Below are 26,830 nucleotides of genomic sequence, written 5' to 3' on the forward strand. Positions count from 1 at the left end.
ATGTGCACTTACTACCAGGGGGCAGATGCTCAACGCAGGAGCTGCTGATCAACAGCAACTTTGAAGAATGCCCTCTTGCTCTTTGGTTTTGGCTCAATCCCTGCAGTCCAGGCCATGGGACCCCACTCACTCCACAGACACCCTTCGAGCCCTGGCGCTGCCCCAGGCTGCGGCTGGCCGGGAAGGGACTGTGGGAGGTTGGCTCCAGGGCGTGTATGGCCCGTCTTACCCAGTCCTGCCCCGCCGGCCACCTTCTAATTAATTTCCTTTCAATGTGCACAAATCCATGCACCAGGCCTATAGCATATCTATTATCACCCTAAATGTAAATGGCCTGAGCTCACCAATAAAAAGGCACAGAGTAGCTGGATGAATAAAACAACAAGAAAACTATATGCTCCCTTCAGGAGATACACCTCAGCTGCAAAGACAAAAACATAAAGTAAAGGAGTTGGAATGGTATTCCAAGCAAATGGTGCCCAGGGAAATGTGGGTGTAGCCATACTTATATCAGACAAAATAGATTTCAAGATAAAAAAGGTAACAAGAGACAAAGCTCTGTGTGTGTGTGTGTGTATTTAATCCTCACTGGAGGATATTTTTTCCACTGATTTTTAGTGAGTGGAAAGGATGGGGTGGGGGAGAGAAGGAAAGAGAAACATCAATGTGAGAGAGACACCTTGATTGGTTGCCTCCTGCATGTGCCCCGACTGGGGCCAGGGATTGAACCTGAAACCCAGGTATGTGCCCTTGTCGAGGAACCAAACCCTAAACCCCGCAGTGCACAGGCAGACACTCTAGCCACAGGGCAATACTGGCCAGGGCAAAGATGGATATTTTACAATGATAACGGCGAGAATTCATCAAAAAGACATAACACTTATTACTATACTAGAGGCCTGGTGCATGAAATTCATACACTTGGGGGAGACCCTCAGCCTGGATTGCAAGAGGGTGCAGGCCAGGCCAAGGGACCCCACACGTGCACGATCAGGGCAGGGATGGAATTGGGAGGTTGGCCCACCGGAGAGGGCCCATGGGAGGGCTCCAGGGTGTGTCCAGCCCGTCTCACTCAGTCCCGACTGGCCGGACCCCAGCAGCAAGCTAACCTACCGGTTGGAGTATCTGCTCTCTGGTGGTCAGTGCACGCCATAGCGAGCAGTTGAGTGGCTTTAGCATACACTAGCCTATTACGCTTTGATTCGTTGAATGGCCGACCAGACAACCGGACACTTAGCATATTAGGCTTTATAATATAGGATATGCACCCAACCTGGGAGCACCAATATATACAGTATATAAAGCAATTACTAACAGAACTAAAGGGAGACACTGACAAGAACAATCATAGTAAAGGACCTAAATGCCCCATTGGCAGCTATGGAAAGATCATCCAAACAAAAAGTCAACAAGAAAATAGCAGGCTTAAATGAGACATTAAACTAAATAGACATAATTGATATTTACAGAGCTTTGTATCCCAGAACACCAGATTATATATTCTTCTCTAATGCACCTGGAATATTCCCAAGGATAGACCATTTGTTGGTAAACACAACTAGCCTTAACAAATTTAAGAAGATTGAAATCATACCAAGCATAATATCTAGCCCCCGTGCTTCAAAATTGAAAATCAACTGCAAAAAGAAAGCAGGAAAACTCGCAAATATGTGAAGATTAAAAAATATGCTATTAAACAATAGCAGGGTCAAAGAAGAACTAAGAAAATAGATAAAAAGACACAGAGACAAATGAGAATGACAATATGACATATCAAAATTTTTGGGATATAGCAAAAGCGGTAATAAGAGGGAAGTTTATAGCATCACAGGCATGCCTCAAGAAACAAGAAAAATCTCAAATAAACAAGGTAACATTTTACCTTTAAGAACAAAGCCTAAGGTCAGTAAAAGGAAGGAAATAATAGAAATCAGATGAGAATTAAACAAAGTAGAGAACAAGACAATAGAAAAAATTAATACAACAAAGCTTGCTCTTTAAAAAGTTTGATAAAATTGACAAACCTCTGCCAGAAGCCAGTTCCAGCATGTCATAATGGCAAGAGTTTCATCAAAAGGTTGATGGAACTTGGGGACTCAACAAGGGCTGAGTCACATATGTTGTCACCCCCTGGAATGGCTAAAGGCATTTCCCCCAAACCTGAAAAGGATGATTGTTTGCTGCCAGACAGCTCAGGGCATCTTAATCTACATGTTGTTGCCTCCTACTGGCCAAACACCTGAACAGCCGTAGGCTATTCCCCAATCTGACAATGCTTCTATACCAAACCCTACCCTTTGAAGTGTATATCTCCACCTTACCTTAGGACAATTTGTGTTAATAAAAAGCAAGGGGTCCTGAGACAAGGAGAACTTAGTTTCTTTAGCTAGGCTCCTCTGACCCCCAATGCCTTTCAAAATTATCTTTCATCTCTCGACTCTTACTTCAGTTACACACAGCCTTTCTCCAGATTGCTGAACCCTTCTTAATGCCAGAACAAGAACCCCGGCAACCACTAGCTAGAAAAAAACACACAAGAAAATACTCAAATAAACAAAATCAGAAATGAAAGTGGAGAAGTTACAACAGACACCACAGAAATACAAAGGACTGTAAAATAACATATGACAGTATACACCACCAAATTCAATAACCTGGAAGAAATGGACAAATGCTTAGAAATATATAGCCTTCCTAGACTGAATCATGAAGAATTGGAAAATCTAAATAGACCTACCAACAGTAAGGATATTGAAACAATAAAGAAACCTCCCAAAGTAAAAGTCCAGGACTTCACTAGTGAATTCTACCAAACATTCAAAGAGGACTTAATACCTATCCTTCTTAAACTCTACCAAAAAATGAGTAAGTAGCAATACTATCTAATTTGTTTTATGAGGACATTACCATGACACCAAAACCTGGCAACACACACACACACACACACACACACACACACACACACACACACACACATTACAGCCCAAGCCTCTGATGAATATAGATGCAAAAATCCTAAACACAATACTAGCAAATTGACGATAACCGTGGTCGGCAAACTGCGGCTCGCGAGCCACATGCGGCTCTTTGGCCCCTTGAGTGTGGCTCTTCCACAAAATAGCACGGCCTGGGCGAGTCTATTTTGAAGAAGTGGCGTTAGAAGAAGTTTAAGTTTAAAAAATTTGGCTCTCAAAAGAAATTTCGATCATTGTACTGTTGATATTTGGCTCTGTTGACTAAAGAGTTTGCTGACCACTGGACTGTAACAATACATTAAAAAGAACCAGGTGGGATACATTCCAGAAGGGCAAGAATGGTTCAGTATATGCTAATTGATCAATGTGATACACAACCTTAACAAAATAAATGATAAAAATCATATGATCATATCAATAGGTGCAGAAAAAGCTTTTGACAAGATACAACATCCATTTATGATTAAAATGCTCAATAAAATAGGTATAGAAGGAAGGTATCTGAACATAATAAAGATCATATATGACAAACCCTCAGTAAATATCACATTCAGTGGTGAAAAACTGAAAGCATTTCCTCTAAAATCAGAAATAAGACAAGGAGGCCCACTCTCACTACTCTTATTCAACAGAGTACTAGAAATTCTAGCCAGAGCAATCAGGTGAGAGAAATAAATAAAAAGTATACAAACTGGGAATGAAGAAGTAAAAATAATCTCTTTTTGCAGATGACATGATTCTTTATGTAGAAAACCCAATAGATTCCACCAAAAAATTACTAGAAACAATAAAGAAATACAGTAGAGTTTTAGGATGCAAAATTAGTGTTCAAAAATCCATTGTGTTAATATATACTAACAATGAAATTAAAAAAAAGAAATAGAAAACAATTCCATTTACAATTGCAACAAAAAGAATAAAATACTTAGGAATAAACTTAACAAAGAATATGAAGGACCTATACACTGAAAACTACATTATTTTAAAAAAATTAAAGAAATTGAAAGATATTCCATGTTCATGGATTGGAAGAATCAATAAAATTAAAAGGGCCATATTTCCCAAAGCAATATACAGATTTAAAGCAATCCCCATTAAAATCCCAAAGACATTAAAAAAAAATGATTTCAGAGAGGAAGGAAGAGGCAGAGAGAGATAGAAACATCAGTGATGAGAGAGAATTATTGATCGGCTATCTCCTAAATGCCCACAACCCTGGCATGTGCCCTGACCAGGAATTGAACCATGACCTCCTGGTTCATAGGTCCACACTCAACCATTGAGCCACACTGGCCAGGCCCAATGACATTTTTAAAAGAAATACAAGAAAAAATCAAATGTGTATGGTGAAAGGGCAGGGAGACTCCATGTTCCTTTTGTTCCATGTCTTCTACCTCGTGGAGTCAGGTTCCCGCCCTAGAACCTCTCCAAGAGCCCAACCCACACTTCTGAATTAGCCAATAGAAATGCAAGGGGAAGGTAAGCCGCGCCCTGCCCCCATGTGCAACCTGATCCCGACCAATCAGCGGAGGCCACACTACCTCACCCCTCCTACCTCTCCCAGGCCCCCTATAAATCAGCGCGTTTGGGGGCTGACTCTCTCTCTCTCTCTCCACCTCGCCGCTGCGCCGGTGTGTGTGTGTGTGTGTGTGTGTGTGTGTGTGTGTGTGTGTGTGGGACTGAGCTCGAGCTAGCTCGATTAAAAGGCTCTTTGCTTTTGCATCGGACTCGGCTCCCTCGTGGTCTTTGGGAATCACGAAATCTGGGCATAACATTTGGGGGCTCGTCCGGGATCCCCAAGAACCTCAAGGGACCCCCGATCCGTAGAGTCTGACTGGTCACAGTAGGTGTCTGTCTGTTCCTTGTCTCTTTTTTGTGTGAGCTCATTTCTGAATCTCTGGTAGTGCCCGAAGCGGTCTAGGTGGACGCACTGGAGGACCACGGGCGGGAGGAATCGGGAGACGTCCTGATCCTCCTTCAGGAGGGATGTGTATTCCCCTCAAACCTCTGGGACGAGGTGGGTCGCTCCCACCAATCGGCGTGAGGCCGTCGTCCACACTTTCGGTTTTGTCAGTTTTGTTCCAACGGACTTGTGTTGGAAAGCTTGTCTCAAGGGCCCTTTGTTTGTCTGTGTCTGTGTTTTTCTGTTTTGTTTTGTGGACTCTTTTGACGGACATCATGGGACAGACTCAAACCACTCCTTTAAGCATTATGGTTGATCATTTCAAAGAGGTTAAGGGAAGAGCTAGCAAACTCAGTGTAGAGGTCCGGAAGGGCCGGTGGTAAACTTTTTGTTCTAGGGAGTGGCCGACTTTTAGTGTCGGGTGGCCGCCGGAGGGGACCTTCGACCTCCCCACCATCCACCGGGTGAGGGACATCATCTCTCAGCCCAAGAAGAGACATCCTGATCAACTCCCTTACATTATTACTTGGCAGGACCTCGTGGAAGATCCACCCTCCTGGCTTAAGCCCTTTCTGTCCCAGCGCCCCCTGGAGCTGAAACCCATACTTGCTTTGCAGGAAACGGAGAAGGTGAAGAAGAAGAAGGACCTCATCCCGCCTTCAGCTCCCCTCTACCCTGTCTTTCAGGGGGGAACTGAAGAGGAACTAATCTTTCCTCCCTCATATCAGCCCCCTAGGAGTCCACAGGGGGGCGATCCTCCCACGCAAAGGGGAGCGTCTGGGGGCGGAGTTCCGGGAGCATCTGGGGGCGGAGTTCCGGGGGCAGAGTTCCGGAAGCAGCTGCGGTTCCAGTGGGAAGCCCGCCTCTTACTAGACAAAGGGCTCAGAGGGAACTGTCTGTCACAGCCCCTGACTCCACTATTAAAGCCCTACCTTTACAAGCCGCGGGGCCCCCAGATGCGGATGGCAATCAACTCCATCACTATTGGCCTTTTGCCACTAGTGACCTTTACAACTGGAAGGCTCAGAATCCTAAGTTCTCTGAGAAGCCAGCAGGGCTTATTGATCTGTTAGATTCTGTCCTTTTCACCCACCAGCCCACGTGGGATGACTGCCAACAGCTTTTACAGGTCCTGTTCACAACTGAGGAGAGGGAAAGAATCCTCAATGAGGCCCGGAAAGTGGCTCCAGGCGTGGACGGGAACCCAACCACCAACCCGGTCCAGATAGATGTCTCTTTTCCCTTAACTAGGCCTGAATGGGATTTCAACACGGCAGAAGGTAAGGAGAGGCTCTGGGTCTACCGCCAGACTCTAATGGGGGGTCTCCGAATGGCTGCTAGAAAGCCAACTAATTTGGCCAAGGTAGGGAATGTTCAGCAGGAAAGGGATGAGTCTCCAGCTGTCTTTTTAGAACGGATCATGGAGGCATACCGCACCTACACCCCCATGAATCCAGAAGCTCCTGAAAACAAGGCAGCTGTGATCATAAGCTTTGTAAACCAATCGGCTGCGGCAAAAAGTAGATAGGCTGGGGGAGAAGAGTTTAAAGGACCTACTGGAGGTAGCCGAGAAGGTGTATAATAACAGGGAGCCCCCGGAAGAAAGGCAGGCTCACGCTGCGGCGGCTGCGAGCAGCAAACAAACCCGAGACCTAGCTAAGATCCTGCTCGCCACCACCGCGGACTCTTCAGAGGAACGGAACCGCCGTCTCCGCCAACTCGCCAGCAACCAGGAGGACGGTAAGGGGACCGCCCGGGGCGGGAGGCGGAAGCTGCAGAAAGATCAGTGTGCTTACTGTAGGGAGATAGGGCACTGGAAACAAGAGTATCTGAAAAGGGCCAGCAAAAAGGGAGGCGAAGCGGATCGAGTGAAGGTCCTGGAGCTAGATGAACTGAGTGACTAGGGGAGTCGGGGTTCGGACCCCCTCCCCGAGCCCAGGGTAACTCTTAGAGTGGAGGGGACCCCCATTGACTTCCTTGTTGACACCGGAGCGCAACACTCAGTCCTCTGTACGCCTCAAGGAAAATTAACAAATAAGAAGTCTTGGGTACAAGGGGCAACTGGTATGAGCCAGTATTCATGGACTACCCGAAGAACGGTGGATTTAGGGACGGGCTGGGTATCCCACTCTTTTATGGTAATTCCAGAATGCCCCTACCCACTGTTAGGACGAGACTTGCTCACTAAGATTGGAGCTCAGATAACTTTCAGACAAGGGGGGCCTCAGGTTACTGATGGCAAGGGCCACCCCATTCAGGTCCTGACCATAAGGCTGGAGGATGAGTACCGGCTTCATCAAAAAGCCTCTCCAATAGAGGGCAGCACAGACGAATGGCTGCAGGAGTTCCCCACGGCTTGGGCGGAGACAGGGGGAGTGGGGCTCGCCGCCCACAGGGCCCCAATCCTGGTAGAGTTAAAACCAGGGGAAGGCCCTGTGAGAATCAAACAGTACCCCATGCCTCAGGAAGCCCGGAAGGGAATTCAGCCACACATTCGGAGACTGAGGGGCCTAGGGGTGCTGGTTCCCTGCCAGTCTGCCTGGAACACCCCCCTCCTGCCAGTCAAGAAGCCCCACACGAATGACTACCGGCCGGTACAGGACCTCCGAGAAGTAAATAAAAGAGTTATGGACATACATCCAATGGTCCCCAACCCATACACTCTCTTAAGCTCTCTGGCACCCTCCCGTGTCTGGTATACTGTGTTAGATTTGAAGGATGCCTTTTTCAGTTTGCCGCTCGCTCCCCATAGTCAACCCGTTTGCTTTCGAATGGCATGACCTGGAAGAGGGCTACAGCGGACAACTGACGTGGACTCGGTTGCCTCGGGTTCAAGAACTCGCCCACTATCTTCGACGAGGCCCTGCACGAGGACCTGGGAATCCTAGAGCAAGTGAATGGGCTCCGGAAGGACCTGACCAACCAGCCCCTTCCAGATGCAGATGCCACCTGGTTCACGGATGGAAGCAGCTTCGTACGGGACGCGAGCAGGTATGCGGGTGCGGCTGTAGTCACTGAAACGGACACTGTATGGGCAGAGGCTCTGCCCTCCGGGACGTCAGCCCAGAGAGCAGAGCTTGTGGCCCTCACCAAGGCCCTGACACTGGGAGCTGGAAAGCGGCTCAACATCTACACAGACAGCCGGTATGCGTTCGCCACCGCTCATGTTCATGGGGCAATCTACCAAGAGAGAGGGCTACTAACAGCAGAGGGGCGGACTATAAAGAATAAACAGGAGATACTCGACTTACACTCAGCCTTATGGCTCCCTGCCAAATTGGCCATCATACACTGCCAAGGACACCAGAAGGCTGACAACCCAGTGGCAAGAGGAAACCGCAGGGCTGACCAGGAGGCCAAGGCAGTAGCCATTTCTCCGATCCCCACCATGGCCTTACAGCTCCCAGACCCAGGAGACCCAGTTCCGCCAGTTCAGCCAGGATATTCCCTGGAGGAGTTACAGCACATTAGGAAGCTTCCCCAAGCAAAGGAGGAGAAGGGGTGACGGTATATGCTGGAAGACATCTTGCCCAGGTATGGTTTTCCCGCTGAGATAGGGTCAGACAATGGACCAGCTTTTGTCTCGCAGGTAACGTAGGCAGTGGCCAAGGCCATTGGGGCAAATTGGAAATTGCATTGTGCTTATAGGCCCAAAGCTCAGGGCAAGTAGAAAGGATGAATAGAACTCTAAAAGAGACCCTGACCAAATTGACCATGGAGACTGGCGGGGACTGGGTGGCTCTCCTTTACCGGGTTAGGAACTCTCCCTACACCCTGGGTTTTACTCCTTATGAGATCATGTTTGGCCGGCCACCCCCTATTATCCCTAACCTTAAAGCCGAATTTCTTACAGAATTTGAAAGTCAAGAACTGTTTCTTTCCTTGAGAGGGCTCCAGAGAGCACACGAAGACATTTGGCCACGCCTCCGCGCTATCTACGAGACCGGCCCAGCCCCGACTCCTCATCAGCATAAGCCCAGGGACTGGGTCTATGTCAAGAGACAACGCTGGGAGACCCTTGAGCCACGATGGAAGGGTCCCTATGTCGTGGTGCTGACGACCCCCACCGCTCTCAAGGTAGACAGCGTCGCGACCTGGGTCCATCACACTCACGTCCGGTCAGTGGACCCATCTGTGATCCAGGAAGACTTCGTCAGCAAATGGAGCATTGATTGAGATCAACGCAACCCGCTCAAGCTCAAGCTACGGAGTGCTCGACCTGCCTGATGCTGGAGGGGGAAGGAAGGCTACCGGATGGGACACCGGGAAGACTTGGGGACTCCGATTTTATCAGTGCAGGGAATTTGGGATGGTGTACCCTCGTGACCCAGGAATGTTGTTCAGTAGAAATACAAACCGACCCATCATTGGGCCTGTAAGTTTCAAGACAAGGGGGGAATGAAAGGGCAGGGAGACTCCATGTTCCTTTTGTTCCATGTCTTCTACCTCGTGGAGTCAGGTTCCCGCCCTAGAACCTCTCCAAGAGCCCAACCCACACTTTTGAATTAGCCAATAGAAATGCAAGGGGAAGGTAAGCCGCGCCCTGCCCCCATGTGCAACCTGATCCCGACCAATCAGCGGAGGCCACACTACCTCACCCCTCCTACCTCTCCCAGGCCCCCTATAAATCAGCGCGTTTGGGGGCTGAGTCTCTCTCTCTCTCTCCACCTCGCCGCTGCGCCGGTGGGTGGGTGGGTGGGTGGGTGTGTGTGTGTGTGTGTGTGTGTGTGTGTGTGTGTGTGACTGAGCTCGAGCTAGCTCGATTAAAAGGCTCTTTGCTTTTGCATCGGACTCGGCTCCCTCATGGTCTTTGGGAATCACGAAATCTGGGCATAACATATGGAACCACAAAAGATCCTGCATAGCCAAATCCTAAGGAAAAAGAACAAAGCCAAAGATTATTCCCTGTCTCCAAATTATACTACAACCCTAGCAGGTTTGGCTTAGTGGATAGAGTATTGGCCTGTGGACTAAAGGGTCCTGGGTTGGAATCTGGTCAAGGGCACGTAACCAGTTGCAGGCTCCTCCCGGGCCCGTTCAGGAGGCAACTAATTGATGTGTTTCTCTCACATTGATATTTCCCTCTGTCTTTTCCTCTCTCTTCTACTCTCTCTAAAAATCAATGGAAAAAATATCCTTGGAAGAGGATAAAAAAAAAAAAAAAAGACAAATTGTACTACAAAGCTACAATAATCAAAACAGCATGGTAGCCCTGACCGGTTTGGCTCAGTGGATAGAGCGTCAGCCTGCAGACTGAAGGGTCCCAGGTTCGATTCCAGTCAAGGGCATGTACCTTGGTTGCGGGCACATCCCCAGTGGGGGGTGTGCAGGAGGCAGCTGATCGATGTTTCTCTCTCGTCGATGTTTCTAACTCTCTATCATCCCTCTCCCTTCCTCTCTGTAAAAAATCAATAAAATATATTTAAAAAAAAACAAAAACAAAAAACAGCATGGTATTGGCAGAAAAACACACAAAGACTAATAGCATAGAATTGAGAGCCCAGAAATAAATCCACATATACAGTATATGGGCAAATAATTTTTGATAAAGGAGCCCAAAACATATAATGGAGAAAAGAAAGCCTTTTCAATAAATGGTGTTGGAAAAATTGGAAAGCCACATGCAAAAGAATGAAACTAGAGACTATTTGTTGCCATATATAAAAGTTAAATCAAAATGGAATAAAGACCTAAGTATAAGATATGAAACAATAAAATACATAGAAGAAAACATGGTCTCAGAGATGATTTTATGAATTTGACCCCAAAGCCACGGGAAGTAAAAGCAAAAATAAATGAATGGGGTTATATCAAACTAAAAAGCTTTTTTTCAGAGAGGAAGGGAGAGGGAGAGAAAGATAGAAACATCAATGATGATAGAGAATCATTGATTGGCTGACTCCTGCATGCTCCCCACTGGGGATTGAGCCCGCAACCCGGGTGCCCCAAACCGGAATTGAACCTGGGACCCTTCAGTCTGCAGGCCAACGCTCTATCCACTGAGCCAAACCAGCTAGGGCTAAAAAGCTTTTTGCACAGCAAAAGAAACTATTAACAGAACAAAAAGGCAACCAATCAAATGAGAGAAGATATTTGCAAACAATACCACCGCTAAGGGGCTAATATCCAAATATACAAAGAACTCATACAACTCAACAACAAAAAACAAACAATCCAATTAAAAAATGAGGAGAGGACCTAAACAGACATTTCTTCCAAAAAGACATACAAACGCCCAACAGATATATGAAAATATGCCCAACTTCACAAGGGAAATGCAAATCAAAACCACAATCCTCAGACCTGTTAGAATGACTATTATCAACAAAACAAGAAATAAGTTTTGTGGAGGTCATGGAGAAAAAGGAACCCTTATACACTTTTGGTGGGAATGTAAATTGGTACAGCCTCATTGGAAAATGGTATGGAGGTTCCTAAAAAAATTAATAATAGAGCTACCATATGAACTAGTAATCCCTCTTCTGGGTCTCTACCCAAAAACTTTGAAAACATTTATTTGTAAAGATATATGTACCCCTATGTTCATCACAGCTTTATTCATGGTGGCCAAGACGTAGAAACAACCTAAGCATTCTTCGATGGATGATTGGATAAAGATGTGGTACATATTCACAACAGACTGCTACTCTAAGCCATAAGAAAAGATGAAATACTGCCGATTGTGACAACATGAATGGATTTTGAGAATATCATGTTAGGCAAAATAAGTCAGACAGAAAAGGACAAGAACCATATAATTTTACTCATATGTGGGATATTAAACAGAAACCAAGAAACCTACATATAAGACAGACAAATTCATAGACACAGGCAACAGTATGGTGGTTACCATAGTGGAGAAGGGGGGATATAGAAGAGGGTAAAGGGGGTCAAATTTATAGTGATGAAAGGAGACTTGACTTTATTGATGAGCACACAATGCAATATACAGATGATGTATTTTAGAATTGTGCAATTTAAACATATAATCTTATTGGACAATGTCAACCCCAATGAATTTAATAAAATTAAAAAAGTGATACCGTTCTATAAAATCCCAAAGAAAAATATTTAAATATACATCCAAATAAGAATATCACTAAATTAAGGAATTACATTTTTAGCAAGTTTTTAGATTTTTGCATTAAGCTTATATATTTTTATAATAAAATTATAACTGTTATGCCCAGATTTCGTGATCCCCAAAGACCACCAGGGAGCCGAGTCCGATGCAAAAGCAAAGAGCCTTTAATCGAGCTGGCTCGAGCTCAGTCCCACACACACACACACAGGCGCAGCGACGAGGTGGAGAGAGAGAGAGCCCCAGACCCCAAACTCACTGATTTATAGGGGGCCTGGGAGAGGTAGGAGGGGTGAGGTAGTGTGGCCTCCGCTGATTGGTCGGGGTCAGGTTGCACATGGGGGCAGGGCACGGCTTACTTTCCTCTTGCATTTCTATTGGCTAATTCAAAAGTGTGGGTTGGGCTCTTGGAGAGGTTCTAGGGCGGGAACCTGACTCCACGAGGTGGAGGACATGGAACAAAAGGAACATGGAGTTGGTCTCTCCCTGCCCTTTCAATAACATTACTGCCATTTAAACAAAAATGAATAACCAGAGTTGTAGCTGTATTTATTAAGAGCAATTGAACCAATGTCTATGCCAAGAATGGGGACAAAAAAGGAAATTAGTGTGATTCAAACAAATAAGTTCTTTGACAGTCCTTTAAATGTTGACTCATGTCCTCTGGTACATGAGATAGCTTCATTTTGTGAATGACCAATGTCCAAGAAAGGACTATTTCCAGATTAAATAAAAGTGTATGCAAAGCAGAAAGCATGATTTCAGATACATGGTGAGTTACTTATTCATTCAATGATTAATTTAAAAAATTTTGGATGGAATCTTTGTATAATTTCAACACCATTTTATTAATTATTTGGAATGTTGTATCATTATAGCAGTTTCATTGTTCTGGCTAACTCTTTGTAAGCATGTTTTTATTAGCTAGATAATATTCCATCATATAAATGTAAAACACTTCTCTTCTGTTTCCTTATTGTTAGGCACAAATTTTGGACATTTCAAAAGCTTTACTGTCTTTGATTTTGCATCTTTGGTTCTAAATTTTCATGGGTCAAGAGTCTCCTTGAAAATCTTATGTTCTTGCTTGTGTAGCTCTGATGGTTGGAGTGTCCTCCCAATACAGGAAGGTTGAGGGTTCAATCCCCAGTCAGTGCACATATGGGAATCAACCAATGAAGGCATGAATAGGTAGAACAACAAATTAATGTGTTTTTTCTCTCTCCCTAAAATCAGTCAATCAGTAACATTTTTTTTTAAAGAAGAAAAATAATTGGCTTAAAGAAAAAGCCAATTTAAAAAGAAAGAAATAAAATCTTATGAAATCATGAACCTTCTTCTAAGAAAAAATAAAATGAATAAATATATGCAAAAACTGTGTATAAAATTTCATAGAGTTTGCCACACCCTGAAATTTAAGGGTGGGAATTAAGACCTTCTTTAAAACCCTGCTGTAACCACTTACTCACAAACATCAAGTACTACGACTACACTCGTTTATTTTCATTAATTTATCAAAAGAGAAACAAGGAATTTGGCCTGAAATTAAGGCTATTCCAAAATCAAAATGACCAAAATCAAATTAGGTCTGTGAAAGGGTTAACTGGAGAACACAAGGCTTGAGCCTTACAAAATCTAACAAATGTCAAAGGGAAAGCTCGTTCTGCAGCCTAAACCTTGCACAAACATGCTCCCCTTGAGTGGTTATTTTACAGAAATGCCCGAAGACCATAACTTTTGCACAGCCCCCAGGAAGAAGGACGTCTGGCGCCAGCAGAAGGACAAAGGGCAAGGTCGTAATACTGTGGTCCTGATGTTGCATCGCAAATCAGCAAGCTGGACAAGACGTCTTAATGAGCCAATTAGTTAGGAGTCATCTTTATTATACACAGGTTCAGAGCAGATTACCTCTGTCAAATTCTGAACACCCAAAGGAGGAAGCATTCTCTTTTTATATCTTTTTTAGGTCCTTGTGTAAGTTATTTTTACAGACAGCTTATAACCTTGAGTACATATCATATCTAGCAAACACCTGCCATATCTATACAGACACCTGTAACCTTGAGTATCATATCTATACAGGCACCTGACATCAATATCAGCACATCAGTCCCTTATGTTAGATGGCTAGCTTGCAATGTCAGACAATTAAGTTTATCTTTTCTAGTCAAGCAAAAAACAAAGTTATTTTACAGTCTAAAATTAACAGAGTTGACCTACAGAAAAAGAGACTAAAAATAACAGAGTAGTTCAAACAGCAGTTTTCCAAAGGAGGGATTACTATGCTTCACTGATACATGTGTCAAGCCGAAGCCTGGTCTGCAGCTCTCCCTGAGCGCATAAAAAGCCTGCTTTCTCCCCAATTCACTGCTGGCTCTTTCTTGAGTCAGATTACCTGCACCCAGGTGACATGAATAAATATCATTTTGATTACACTGAGCCTTGAGTCCATTCTATGTGATCCTGGCCCAACCCCGCACCTTTCAATCTGGTCACTGAGACAAATTTTTATCCCAGATTTGTGAATCCAGACTTCTGTAATAGGTCCTCACATTCTTTCTCCTAAAAGATAGGAATAGCAGAAGACCTTTTTCATCAAACCATACTGTGAAAATTAGAGATATCAATAATGAGTGCTATAATGACCCAGGCTATCTAAAAACAATTATGCAGGGCCAGTGCTTATAAATCAACAAATCACAACTCTCCAAAAGATATAGATCTATGCCATTAGAACTCTTGGGTGCAGAAATAGTGACAATAATAAACTGAACAATTTGACAAGAAAATGAATTTTAGGACTTTGGCTGTACCAAACATTAAAATATACTGTAAACTTCTATAATTAAGCTGTGTGGTAGTAGTGCATAGATAAACAACTGGTGGAATAAAACAAAAGGCTTGGAAATCAACCAAGTATATATGGAAATTTAGTATATGATCATAGAGATGGTTGCTTCTCAAATTGCTGGAGCAAAGACAAAGTTTTTAATAAGTGGTGCTGGGAACACTGTGTAGCCAGTTGGAAAATATAAAATTAAATCCATATGTCGTAGCATATACAAAATTAAATGCCAAATGGATCAGGGATCAAAATGTAGAAGATGAAATAATACAGGTATTAGGAAAAAAAACAGATAAATTCCTCTTTAATCCTGGAGTTGAGAAAGGCTTTCACAATCAGAAGCAAAAAAGAAAATATTGGTAAATGTGTACATAAATATAAGATGAATAAAATAGAACCAGACGCCTGGAAACATGGAACAGACTGATGAATCTCAGAGGGAAGGATGGGGAGAAGAGATTCACCAAAGAACTTGTATGCATATATGTATTGCCCATGAACATAGACAATAGGGTGGTGAAGGCCTGGGGTGGGGCAGGAACTGGGTGGTGGAGGACAAGGGGAAAGAAAAGGGAGGATACTTGTAACAATCTCAACAATAAAGATAAATAAAAACATATAAAAAAACAAAACAACTCTGATGCAAGGATAGATAAACAGGCCAATGGGGGAGGAGGGAACAGGGGTGGAATGCTTAACATTGAGACAAATTACTAAAAAACTTGAAATAAAAACAGAAAAAGATATGAACAGACATTTCATAAGAAAGATATAAAAATAGCCCTTAAATAATCAGTGCTTTCAATTTTAAAAAAGTCCTTAAGTATATGTATGAAAATATGTTCATCAACATAGTAATGGAAATACTAGCCAGAGCAATTAGGCAAGATAAATAAATAAAAGACATCCAAATTAGAAAGGTAGTGTCGTAGTAATATATAGAAATGTTTAAAAATGCTTTAATAATGCCTAAAAAATATTAAGAAGGTTTTAAAATGTTTAAATTAACTTTCCTTTAAACTTAAAGTGTGATATTTAGGACACATTCCCCACTGCCCTGAAGCGTGTGTACCTCATAGATAAGGATTTGAACTTCAGTAAATAACTCAGAGTGACTTGTCAAGATAACCATTTGAGTGAGTGATGTACTCTCCCTAGATAACCACATGTAGCCCCTCGCCCTGTTTGAGATAAACATGTGTGCATTGACATAATTCATTGATAGCCACCTGGACAGCTGCAAATGTGGTACAGGGTTTAAAAATGGGGATCCTGACCAGCCCAGTGCTCGCCTGTCAAGACAGCCACAAAGGCACGACTTTTTGTCAGTCCAGCAAGTGACACCGCTCCACGATCCTCTTCCTGCCAGATGACAGAAGAACAGCTAGTAACTCCCGATCGAGATGAGACCCAGCTCTTGGGTGAGGAATGCTGCCCCCCTGCATCTGGACCAGACCAGCCCAGCTGCCGGACCCCGGAAGGCAGCATCACTGGGATCCCATTTAAGCCTGTACTCACAGCACTAGGAATTGTGTGAGTAATAAAGTGCCGTGTGATTTGCAACTGCGTATGTTTCATGTGGTGTAATTCCTCTGTGGCAGTTAATTGAATTATTTTGCGTATGCTTAAAATTTAAATTAAAGCTTCTGGTCTTTTTGGTCCTAAGCCTGCCCTTGGTCCTGCTTGCGTAGAGTAGCCTCTTTGCTAGCAACTACTTGAATGTCCCACACCTGCACGGTTAAAGTTTATCTCAAGGGACGCCTTAGATAAACACCCCAGATCCTTTCGCGGGATCTACTTGGGACAGGTAGAAGTAAAATTATCTCTATTCACAGATGTTATGATCTGATATGTAGAAAACCCTAGAAATCACACACAAAAAAACTGTTAGAAATAATAAATGAATTTAGCAAAGGTTCAGGATACAAAATCAACACACACGAGTTGCATTTCTATACACTAACAAAAACAATTCCATTTATGACAGTATGAAAAAGAACAAAATAGAAATAATCTTAACCAAGAAAGCAAAAGACTACACATTGAAAAATACAAACCATCACTAAAAGAAGTGAAAGACAAACAGACATTCTGTATTTAAGGACTGAAAGACCTAAGATGCTGCTATGGACTGAATTGTGTCTCCCTCCCTTTCCCCCATTCATATGTTGAAACCCTAACCCTTAATGTCATTGTATTTGGAGATAGTGTCATTGTAAAAGTAATTAATATTAAATGAGGTCTTAAGGGTGAGATCCTGACATGACAGTCTTAGTGTCCCATAAGAAGTGACACCAGAGAGGACTCACTCTCTCTCTGCCACCATATGAGGACTCAGCAAGAAGATGGTCTTCTATAAGCTAGGAAGAGAAGCCTCACCAGAATCCAACTATGCTGGCACCTTGACCTCCGACTTCCAGCCTCCAAAACTGAGAAAATAAATTTCTGTTGTTTAAGTCACCTAGTATATGGTATTTTGTTATGGCAGCCTGGGCTGACCAAAATAGATGTTAATACTACCTAATGTGATACACATATTCAATGCAATTCTTATCAAAACTCCAATGATCTTTTTTTCAGAAATATAAAAGTCCATTATAAAATTCACATAGAATCTCAATGAACCTTGAATAGGCAAAACAACTTTGGACAAGCACAAAGTTGGAGGTTTCACAGTTACTGATTTCAAAATTTACTACAAAGCTATAGTAATGAAAACAATGTGGTACTGACAAAAGCAATGTGGTACTGACAAAAGGACAGCTATCTAGACAAATCCTATATAATAAAAGGCTACTATGCAAATTGTCCCCTTGGGAGTTTGACCGCTCACTATGATGTGCGCTGACCACCGGGGGGGAGGGGGGGCGGTGGCACAGATTGAAGGAAGACCCCAGACAGGAGCCAGCAGCTGGGGGAAGGAAGGCCCCGATTGGCCCTGATCTCCGGCCAGGCCTAGGGACCCTACCCGTACACAAATTTCGTGCACTGGGCCTCTAGTGTAATATAATAGAAACCTTCATATATATGATCAAATTATTTTTTTCCCTTTAGAATTATTTTATTAAATCAGAAATGTACAACAGCTTCTTAACTCTACACATGAATTAAATTCTTTTTAAAGGAAAAACGTTATGTCTTATTACACCATGATCCTGGCTAATAGCTTTTTAAAACTTAGAAAAATCTTTAAAAAGGTTTCACATGTCACCTGAAACTTACAAATTCAACATTATCAAAGAAGGAATGTTTCTACACTCTTACAAAGACCACTAGACATAAACAACTAAAAAGCTAAGAAACTGTCTTAAACTGCATTTTTTTTTTTTTACAATCCTTCCTCCACAGTAAGGTAATGTTATTCAATAATCCAATACATTCACAAAATGGCTTTCAGCATCTGTTCTGGTGTCTTCCGCTATACCACTGCATACTTAATGCATGACTGAGATAAGGGTTTCCTTACTATTGTTATTTCGATAACCTGAAGCTGTTCTGTTACCTCTGGGCTTGCATCCTTTCCTATTCATAGAGTGAAGCCCATGGCAAATAGGAAGAAGCTCAATATCAGCTTCTCCCTCCAAAGCCCCACTTCCTCCAGGACCATAGTTTTCGCTATCATATGGTCCCCCCTTGTTCCTGATACCACCCAAATTTCCACTCTTCATTAGACCATAGTTAGATGGTTGCTGATTATAATGTCCAAATCATTATAATTTCCATTTCTGTAATTTCCTCCTTCATGGTTACCATAACTACCTCCATAGCCCCCAACCTGGTTGTCATATTCAGATCTTTCACCACCATATCCTCCTTTTTCTCCTCCATAACCAGGGCTACCTCCAAAACTGCCACTTCCATACCCATTATAGCTATCCTCAAATCTATGACCACTTCCATAGCCATCAGATCCTACTCTAAAGTTACTTCCTGGTCCTGGTCCAAAATTTCCAATGCCATCTCAAGAATCTCCACCAAAGTTGCCTCCTCTTCCACTTCTAGAACTTTGAACTTCCTGCATTTCTTGTCTAGACAAAGTCTTACTTCTGCATTATGACCATCAATGGTATGATATTTCTGCAATACAATCTTATCCACAGGATCATGGTCTTCAAAAATAAGAAATCCAAAGCCTCTCTTCTTTCCAGATTACCTATCAGTAATTATCTCAATGGTATCAATTTTTCCATTTTCCTCAAAGTAATCTCTAAGATGATGTTCCTCACTATTATCTTTAGTCCTACCAACAAACAGCTTCTTCACAGTTACATAAACCCCTGGCTTTCCAGATTCCTCTTTTGCAACAGCACGTTTTGGCTCAACCACTCTCCTATCAATTGAATGAGGTCTTGCAGCCATGGCGGCAACAACCTCAGCCACGGATGAAAAAGTTACAAAACCAAATCCTCTTGATCTTTTGATTGTAGGATCTCTCATTACCATACTGTAAGTTTCCCCCATTGCTCATAGTAGTTCCTCAAACTTTCTTCTGTGGTTTCAAAGCTCGAGCCACCAATACAGAGTTTACAGAACTGTTCCTTTTTCTATCTCCATCCCGGACTCATTTGCTTCAGCCGCATTTCCCACAGTTGAGCGAGATGAGAGAGATCGAGGTCTAACGTGAACCGGACTTGTCCTGGCACTGTAGTAAGAACTGCTGCCACTGGAGAAACAACAAGGCACGTTCGCACAGTCAGCTGACGCTGCTGCTAGTCAAATTATTTTCAACAAGGGAGCCAAGACCATTCAAAGGGAGAAAGGAGAGTCTTTTCCACAAATGATGATGGGAAAACTAGATATTCACATGCAAAAGAATGAAGTTGGACCCTTACCTAATACCACATAAAAAATACCTCAAAATGGATCAATGATCTAACCATAAGAACCAATACTATGAAACCCTTAGAAGAAAAGAGAGAAATATCTTCATAACATTATATTTAGCAATTTTTTGAATAGAACAACAAAAGCACAGGCAAAAGAAAAACAGGTATGTTGTGGACTTCATCAAAACAAAAAACTAAAAACTTCTGCCCTGCCTGGTATGGCTCAGTTGGTTGGGTGTCATCTCATGCACCAAAAGGTTGCTGGTTCAATTTCCACTCAGGGCACATGCAGGGGTTACAGCTTGATCCCCCATAGGGGGTGTGCAGGAGGTAGCCAATCAATGATATGCTTGCGTATTGATGTTTCTCTCTCACGTTGATGTTTCTCTCATTCTCTCTTCCTTCCTCCCTCTAAAAAAATTAAGAACATTTTTGTGCCTCAAAAGACACTACCAACAGAGTGAAAAGGCAAACCAATGGGATGGGAAGATATATTTATGAATCATATATCTGGTAAGGGATTGATATTCAGAATATAGAAAGAACTCCGACAACTCAACAACAAAAAACAAACAGCCCGATTAAAAAATAGGCAAAGGACATTTCTCCAAAGATACACAAATGACCAATAAGCACAAGAAAGGATTCCCAACATCACTAATCATTAGGGACATGCAAATTAACATCATATGAGATACCACTTCACAATAGGATGGCTATTATTTAAAATAAAACAAAAACAAAACCAAAAAAAAAACAGAAAATAAGCACTGGCAAAGATGTGGAGAAATTGGAACTCTTGTGCACTGCTGGTAGAAATATAAAATTGTGCAGCAGCTGTAGAAAATATGATTCTTCAAAAAATTAAACAGAACTACCATGTGATCCAGCAATTCCACTTCTGGGTATATACCCAAAATAAGTGAAAGGAGGGACTCGAACGAATATTGTAAATCCATGTTCATAGCCAAATATTCACAAGAGCCAAAAGATGGAAGCAACCCAAGTGTTCATTGACAGATGAGTGGATAAACAAAATGTGGTTTATGTGTACAAAGAAATATTATCCAGACTTTAAAAGGAAGGAGATTCTGATACATGCTACAACATGGATGAATCTTGAAGATATTAATGCTAAGTGAAATAAGCCAGTCACAAAATGGCAAATACTGTATGATTCTACTTGCATGAGGTCCCTAGAATAGTCTAGTTTATAAAGAGCAGAATGGTCGTTTCCAGGGGCTAGAGGGGTGTGGGGGGACTGGAGAGTTATTGTTTAACTAGGGGCCCAGTACATGACATTTAGGGTTAGGGTTTAGGGTTTGGGTTTGGGTTAGGGTTAGGGTCTTGCAGTACCGGACCCCTTGGGGGATGTCCAACTGCCGGCTTAGGCGGTAGAGGCTCCTTAGTGCAGTGGCAGTGGTGGGAGCCTCTCCTGACGCTGCCACTGCGCTCGCCAGCCATGAGCCCAACTTCTGGCTGAGCGGCACTCCCCCTGTGGGAGCGCACTGACCACCAGGGGTTAGTTCCTGCACTGAACATCTGCCCCCTGGTGGTCAGTGCGTGTTGCCGTTCGGTCGATTTGCATAATAGCCTTTTTTAAAAAAATATATTTTTATTGATTTTAGAGATGAAGGGAGAGGGATAGAGAGATAGAAACATCAATGATGAGAGAAAATCATTGATCGGCTGCCTCCTGTACACCCCCTACTGGGGATCGAGCCCGCAACCCAGGCATGTGCCCTTGGCCAGAATCGAATCTGGGACCCTTCAGTCTACAGGCCGATACTCTTAGCCAAACCGGCCAGGGCTGCATATTAGCCTTTTATTATATAGGATGGGTATAGAGTTTCATTTTTAAAAGATGAAAAAAGTTTGAAGATGGGTGGTGGTGATGGCTGTGCAATAATGCTTTGCTTTCTTAATGCCACTGAACATTACACTTAAAAATAGTTAAAATAGCCCTAGCTGGTTTAGCTCAGTGGACAGAGCGTCGCTCTGCGTACCGAAGGGTCCCAGGTTCAATTCCGGTCAAGGGCACATACTGGGGTTGCAGGCTTGATCCCCAGTGAGGGGCATGCAGGAGGCAGCCAATCGATGATTCTCTCTCATCATTGATGTTTCTATCTCTCTCTCCCTCTCCCTTCCTCTCTGAAAGCAATAAAAAAATTAAAAAATAGTTAAAATAGTAAATTTTATGTTATGAATATTTATCCATAAAAACCCCTAACAAATTGATGACATTGATAACCTACATTGGGTGACTGGATACAGTGTGAAAAGAATGGGGGAATGTGCCCAGCTGGTGTGGCTCAGTGGCTGAGTGTCTGCCTTTGGACCAGGAGATCACGGTTCGATTCCTGGTGGGGGCACAATGAATCTCTCATTATTGATGTTTCTATCTCTCACTCCCTTTCCCTTCCTCTCTGAAATCAATCAGAATATATTTAAAATAAATGGGGTAATGGGGTTGGGAGAGAAGAAATGATGGAGGAGTGACTGAGTATGTCATTTTGTCTAATTCTGACTTTTAGAACAATGTTAATGTTTCACATACTCAAAAAGACTAAAGACAAAAAGAACTGTATGGGGTATGGGATTATGGTTAGCAATTCTTAAACTATTTTCTACTCAGGACTGAGCCAAAAATATATTGTGGTTAAACAGAGCCAAGTTTTTCACTGTCAGAGAAAGGAATTACAAAAAAGAAAAAAAGAAATGAAGGTTGTAAGAATAAACCCTGTTGTGTTGAAACAGAACAGGTGACATCATATGAAATCATGGATTATCTGTATAGGTATACTTGCAGATAAATACAGGTGTGTGTGTATAGATACATACATTTATTTCATAGTTGAGTGGGTGCAGAAGCGAAGACATCCCAGTAGCAATGAGCATATCTAATCTTGATTTCTAAATACCATCCTATATAATAAAGAGCTAATATGCAAATGGTTGTCACGCCCTCATGCCATCAAGCCATAAGGGCTCAGACACTCAACACTGGGGAGAGAGAAATGGGGACCAGCCAGGCTGCGGCCTGGGAGAGGGACAAGCCGCCCGCCCCATGGTCCCGGGCGCCAGCGCCTGTGGCCTGGGAGTGAGACAAGCTGCCCACCCTGCAGTCCCGGGCGCCTGCGGCTGTGGCCCAGATGAAGCCCAAGGTCCCCTGCGGCTGTGGCAGGTCTGGGCAAAACTGACCTGGGTCCTGGGTGCCTGCAGCCAGACAGAGGGAGGGAATCCTGGGTCTCGGGTGTGGGGCGAGGCAGAGGCGGTTAGGGGCAATCAGGCAAGCAGGGGAGCAGTCAGGGGCGATCAGGGAGGCAGGCAGAGGTGGTCAGGGGTGATTAGGCAGGCAGGTGAGCGGTTAGGAGCCAGCGGTCCTGGGTTGAGAGAGGCAGTCGGACATCCCCTGAGGTGTCCCGGATTGGATAGGGTGCAGGCCGGACTGAGGGACCCCCTCGTGCACAAATTTCGTGCACCAGGCCTCTAGTCTATATATATAAAAAGCCAGTGGTCGTAACGACCAAAGACCAGTCACCAGGAGGTGCATGGAGCACCTCTCGGTCCTGCAGCCCACAGGCTCCGATAGCAGCAAGGCGGGAGGCGAGTGGGCGGGGCCACATGGCAAAGAGGGCATGGGGGATGGGTGCTGGGCAGGCAGGGGCGGGGAGTGCAGTGTGGGTCCCCAGGTGGCGAGCAGAGGAGTTCCCGTCACAGGGGGAGGGGCGAAGGCACATGCGGCCGGCAGCGGAGGGAGGCGGAGCCGGGGGGAAGGGCGAATTGAGTCAGAAGGTAAAAGCTGTTACTAAGGGAAAGAGCCAAACGGTTCGGAGCAGCCAATGGCTCAGACACTCAACACTGGAGAGAGAGGAATGGGAACCAGCCAGGCAAAAATGAGCTTGTGAGGCCTGTGGCGGTGGTGGTGAGGTCTGGGGTCCCGCTGGTGTGGTGGGTCTGGGGTTCTGCTGGCACATGCAGCGGGTCTGCGGTCTTGTGTGATTTTGCATGCTGGGCCTCTAGTCTATACTAATAAGAGAGGAATATGGTAATTGACCGTCACTCTGCGATGCCCACAGCCAATCAGGAGGGAATATGCCAATTAGTGGGACAAAGACGGCGGCTGCCACAGAGCCAGCTGGAGTGGGCGGGAGGCTTGGGTTGTCCCTGGCTATGGAGGAAGCCAAGCTTCCTGCCCGCCTGGGCTGGCCGCTGAAGGGAAGGGCCTGTGGGCGGCGGCCACGCAGCCGGCCTGAGCGCGCAGGAGGCTTGGGTTGCCCAGGCCAGCCGCCGAGGGAGGGGCCTGTAAATGGCCCTCAGCCCCTCACCTAGGCTGGCCACGCCACCATTGGGGTGAGGGTCCCTGCTGGGAGGTGTGGCCAGCCTGAAAATGGCCCTCAGCCCCTTACCCAGGCTGGCCCTGCCCCCATGGGGTGAGGGTTCCCGCTGGGGGGCATGGCCAGCCTGCAAACAGCTATCAGCCCCTCACCCAGGCTGGCTAGGCACTCCAGTGGGGCCGCCCCTGAAGGGGGTGTGGCCAGCCTGAAAAGAACCCTCAGCCCCTTACCCAGGCTGGCCATGCCCCCCAGTGGGGACCCTAACCTCATGGGGGCGTGGCTGGCCTGCAAACTCCCCCAGCCCCTCGCCCAGGCCGGCACCATCCCCAGTGTGGACCCCCACCTCAATGGGGGCGTGTCCAGCCTGCAAACCACCACAGGCCCCTTGTCCAGGCTGTCCCGCCCCCCAAGGGAACACCCACCCTAATCTGGGACACCCTTCAGGGCAAACCAGCCAGCCCCCACCTGTGCACCAGGCCTCTATCTATACTAATAAAAGGGTAATATGCTAATTAGACTGGGAGGCCTTCCAGGAGACCTTCTGGACGTTCTTCTGGACAAAGCCATGGTGGTGGGGCTGAGGTAGAGGAGGTTAGGGGCCAAGAGGGAGGGCAGTTGTGGGGGATAAGGCCAAAATGGGACGGCAGTTGTGTGTGATCAGGCCGGTGGGGGGGCCTTTGGGGGCGATCAGGCCGGCGGAGGGGGGGCAGTTAGGGGTGAGCAGGCTGGCAGGGGTAGCCAATTGGGGGCAAGCAGGCCATCAGTGGGGGTCAGTTGGGGGCAATCAGGCTGGTGGGGAGCAGTTGGGGGTGAACAGGCCAGCAGGGGGGCGAGCAGGCCAGTGGGGAGGGAGGTAGGGGCGAGCAGGCCGGCAGGGGGGCAGTTGGGGGCAAGCAGGCTGGCAGGGGGGGCAGTTGGGGGTGATCAGGCTGGCAGGGGGCAGTTGGGGGCAAGCAGGGCAGCGGGGGGGGGCAGTTGAAGGCGAGCAGGCTGGAAGGCAGAGTGGTTAGGGGCAATCAGGCAGGCAGGCAGGCAGGCAGGTGAGCGGTTAGGAGCCAGCAGTCCTAGATTGCAAGAGGGATGTTCCCCCGAGGGGTCCCAGATTGGAGAGGGTGCAGGCCGGGCTGAGGGACACCCCCACCCCTGTGCATGAATTTCGTGCACTGGGCCACTAGTATCCCAAAACACCAATCAGGAAAGAATACATGCACCCCTATGTTCATAGCAACGTTATTTACAATAGCTAAGATTTGGAAACAGCCCAAGTGCCCATCAGTAGATGAAAGGATAAAAAAGATTTGGGGCATTTACACTGGAATACTACGCAGCTGTAAAAAAGAGGGATCTCTTACCCTTTGGGACAGAATGGATGGACCTGGAAAATATAATGCTAAGTGAAATAAGCCAAACTGAGAAAGACAAATATCACATGATCTCACTTATTATGGAATCTAATGAACAAAATGAATTGAGCAACAAAATAAGACCCGAAGCAAGGAAGCATGGAACAGACTGGCATACCTTGAAGAGATAAACCAAAGAACTTACATACTTATATACACAGACCATGGACACGGGCAATAGAGTAGTGAAGACTTTGGGGAGTGGAAAGGGATTGGGAGGAGGGGGCAAGGGGAGAAAACAAGAGATATCTGTAATACTATCAACAATAAAAAATATATTTAAAAGAGGGAAAAAAGCATGTGTGGGTTAAACATATTTAGAAATAAAATATACGACTATAGCAAAAATGGAAATGGAAGTATCCAGTTGTAATATTTTTGCATTATATGTGAAGTTACATAACAATTATTGAAAGTCTCTAATAAGTTTTATTTAAGCACATTATCCTACATAATAAAAGCCTAATATGCTAAGTGTCTGGTCGACTGGTCAGCCTTTCAACCAATCAAAGCATAATATGCTAATGATATGTTAAGGCCGCTCAACTGCTTGCTATGATCTGCACTGACCACCAAGGGGCAGATGCTCTGACCGGTAGGTTAGCTTGCAGCTGGGATCTGGCCAATTGGGACTGAGCAAGACAGGCCAGAAATTCCCTGGAGACCTCCCATGGTCCCTCCCCAGCTGTCCAACCTCCTGCATCCCTCTCAGCCCCAATCATGTACCAATGGGGTCCCTCAGCCTGGCCTGCACCCTCTCGCAATCTGGGACCCCTCAGGGGATGTTAGAGAGCTGGTTTCGGCCCGATCCCTCAGGCCAGGCCAAGGTACCCCACTGGTGCACAAATTCATGCACCGGGCCTCTAGTCTATAATAATAAAAGCGTAATATGCTAATTAGACTGGACAGCCAAATGACCTTCTGGACATCCTTCCGGACAAAGCTGGGGCTGCAAGGGCCGAGGCAAGCCATTGTGGCTGCGAGGGCCGAGCCCCTAGGCCTCTAGTTTTCTGATTAAAGGAACTAGTGCTCCTTGGGAATCTGATTCCAGGGCTGGGGCTGAGAAAGTACAGTATCAGCTTGGAACATATATTGTGGTGCATGAAAATAAGTACTAAAAGAAATCAAGAGAGAGGTGAGAGAAGGAGAGAGAAAGGGAAAGAGAAAAGGAGAACACATTGAAATAACACAGGAGCCAACTCAAAGGGGCTCCCAGTGGCCACATTTGGAATAATTTGAGCAACAAAATAGTGATACTAATGGATCATAACCTATAGAATAACAATTTACCAGTATATACTTATGTAATACTAGAGGCCCGATGCACAAGATTCATGCAAGAATGGGCCTTCCTTCACCTGACTGCCGGCACCGCCTTCGCTTGGGCTGGAGCTACCTTTCCGCTCCGGCCTGGAGCAGCCTTTCTGCCTTCCCATGCTGCCCAGAGGCCCGGAGCGGCT

The 26,830-nt window shown here is 45.1% G+C and overlaps 1 protein-coding gene and 1 pseudogene across 2 annotated transcripts in view; both read right to left on the reverse strand.

The window, feature by feature from the left end:
• The window catches only part of ZNF565 (zinc finger protein 565), an 89,327-nt gene that overhangs the window by 59,264 nt on the left and 3,233 nt on the right, over positions 1–26,830 (reverse strand). The window lies entirely within an intron of this gene.
• On the reverse strand, positions 18,239–25,536 carry LOC308235975 (heterogeneous nuclear ribonucleoproteins A2/B1-like; annotated as a pseudogene). The gene is made up of 2 exons: positions 25,516–25,536; positions 18,239–19,348 (listed from the first exon to the last, which is right to left on the reverse strand). The product of its transcript is annotated as a heterogeneous nuclear ribonucleoproteins A2/B1-like (transcript).

The sequence above is a fragment of the Plecotus auritus genome, assembly GCF_963455305.1.
Source record: "Plecotus auritus genome assembly, chromosome: 10".
NCBI lineage: Eukaryota > Metazoa > Chordata > Mammalia > Chiroptera > Vespertilionidae > Plecotus > Plecotus auritus.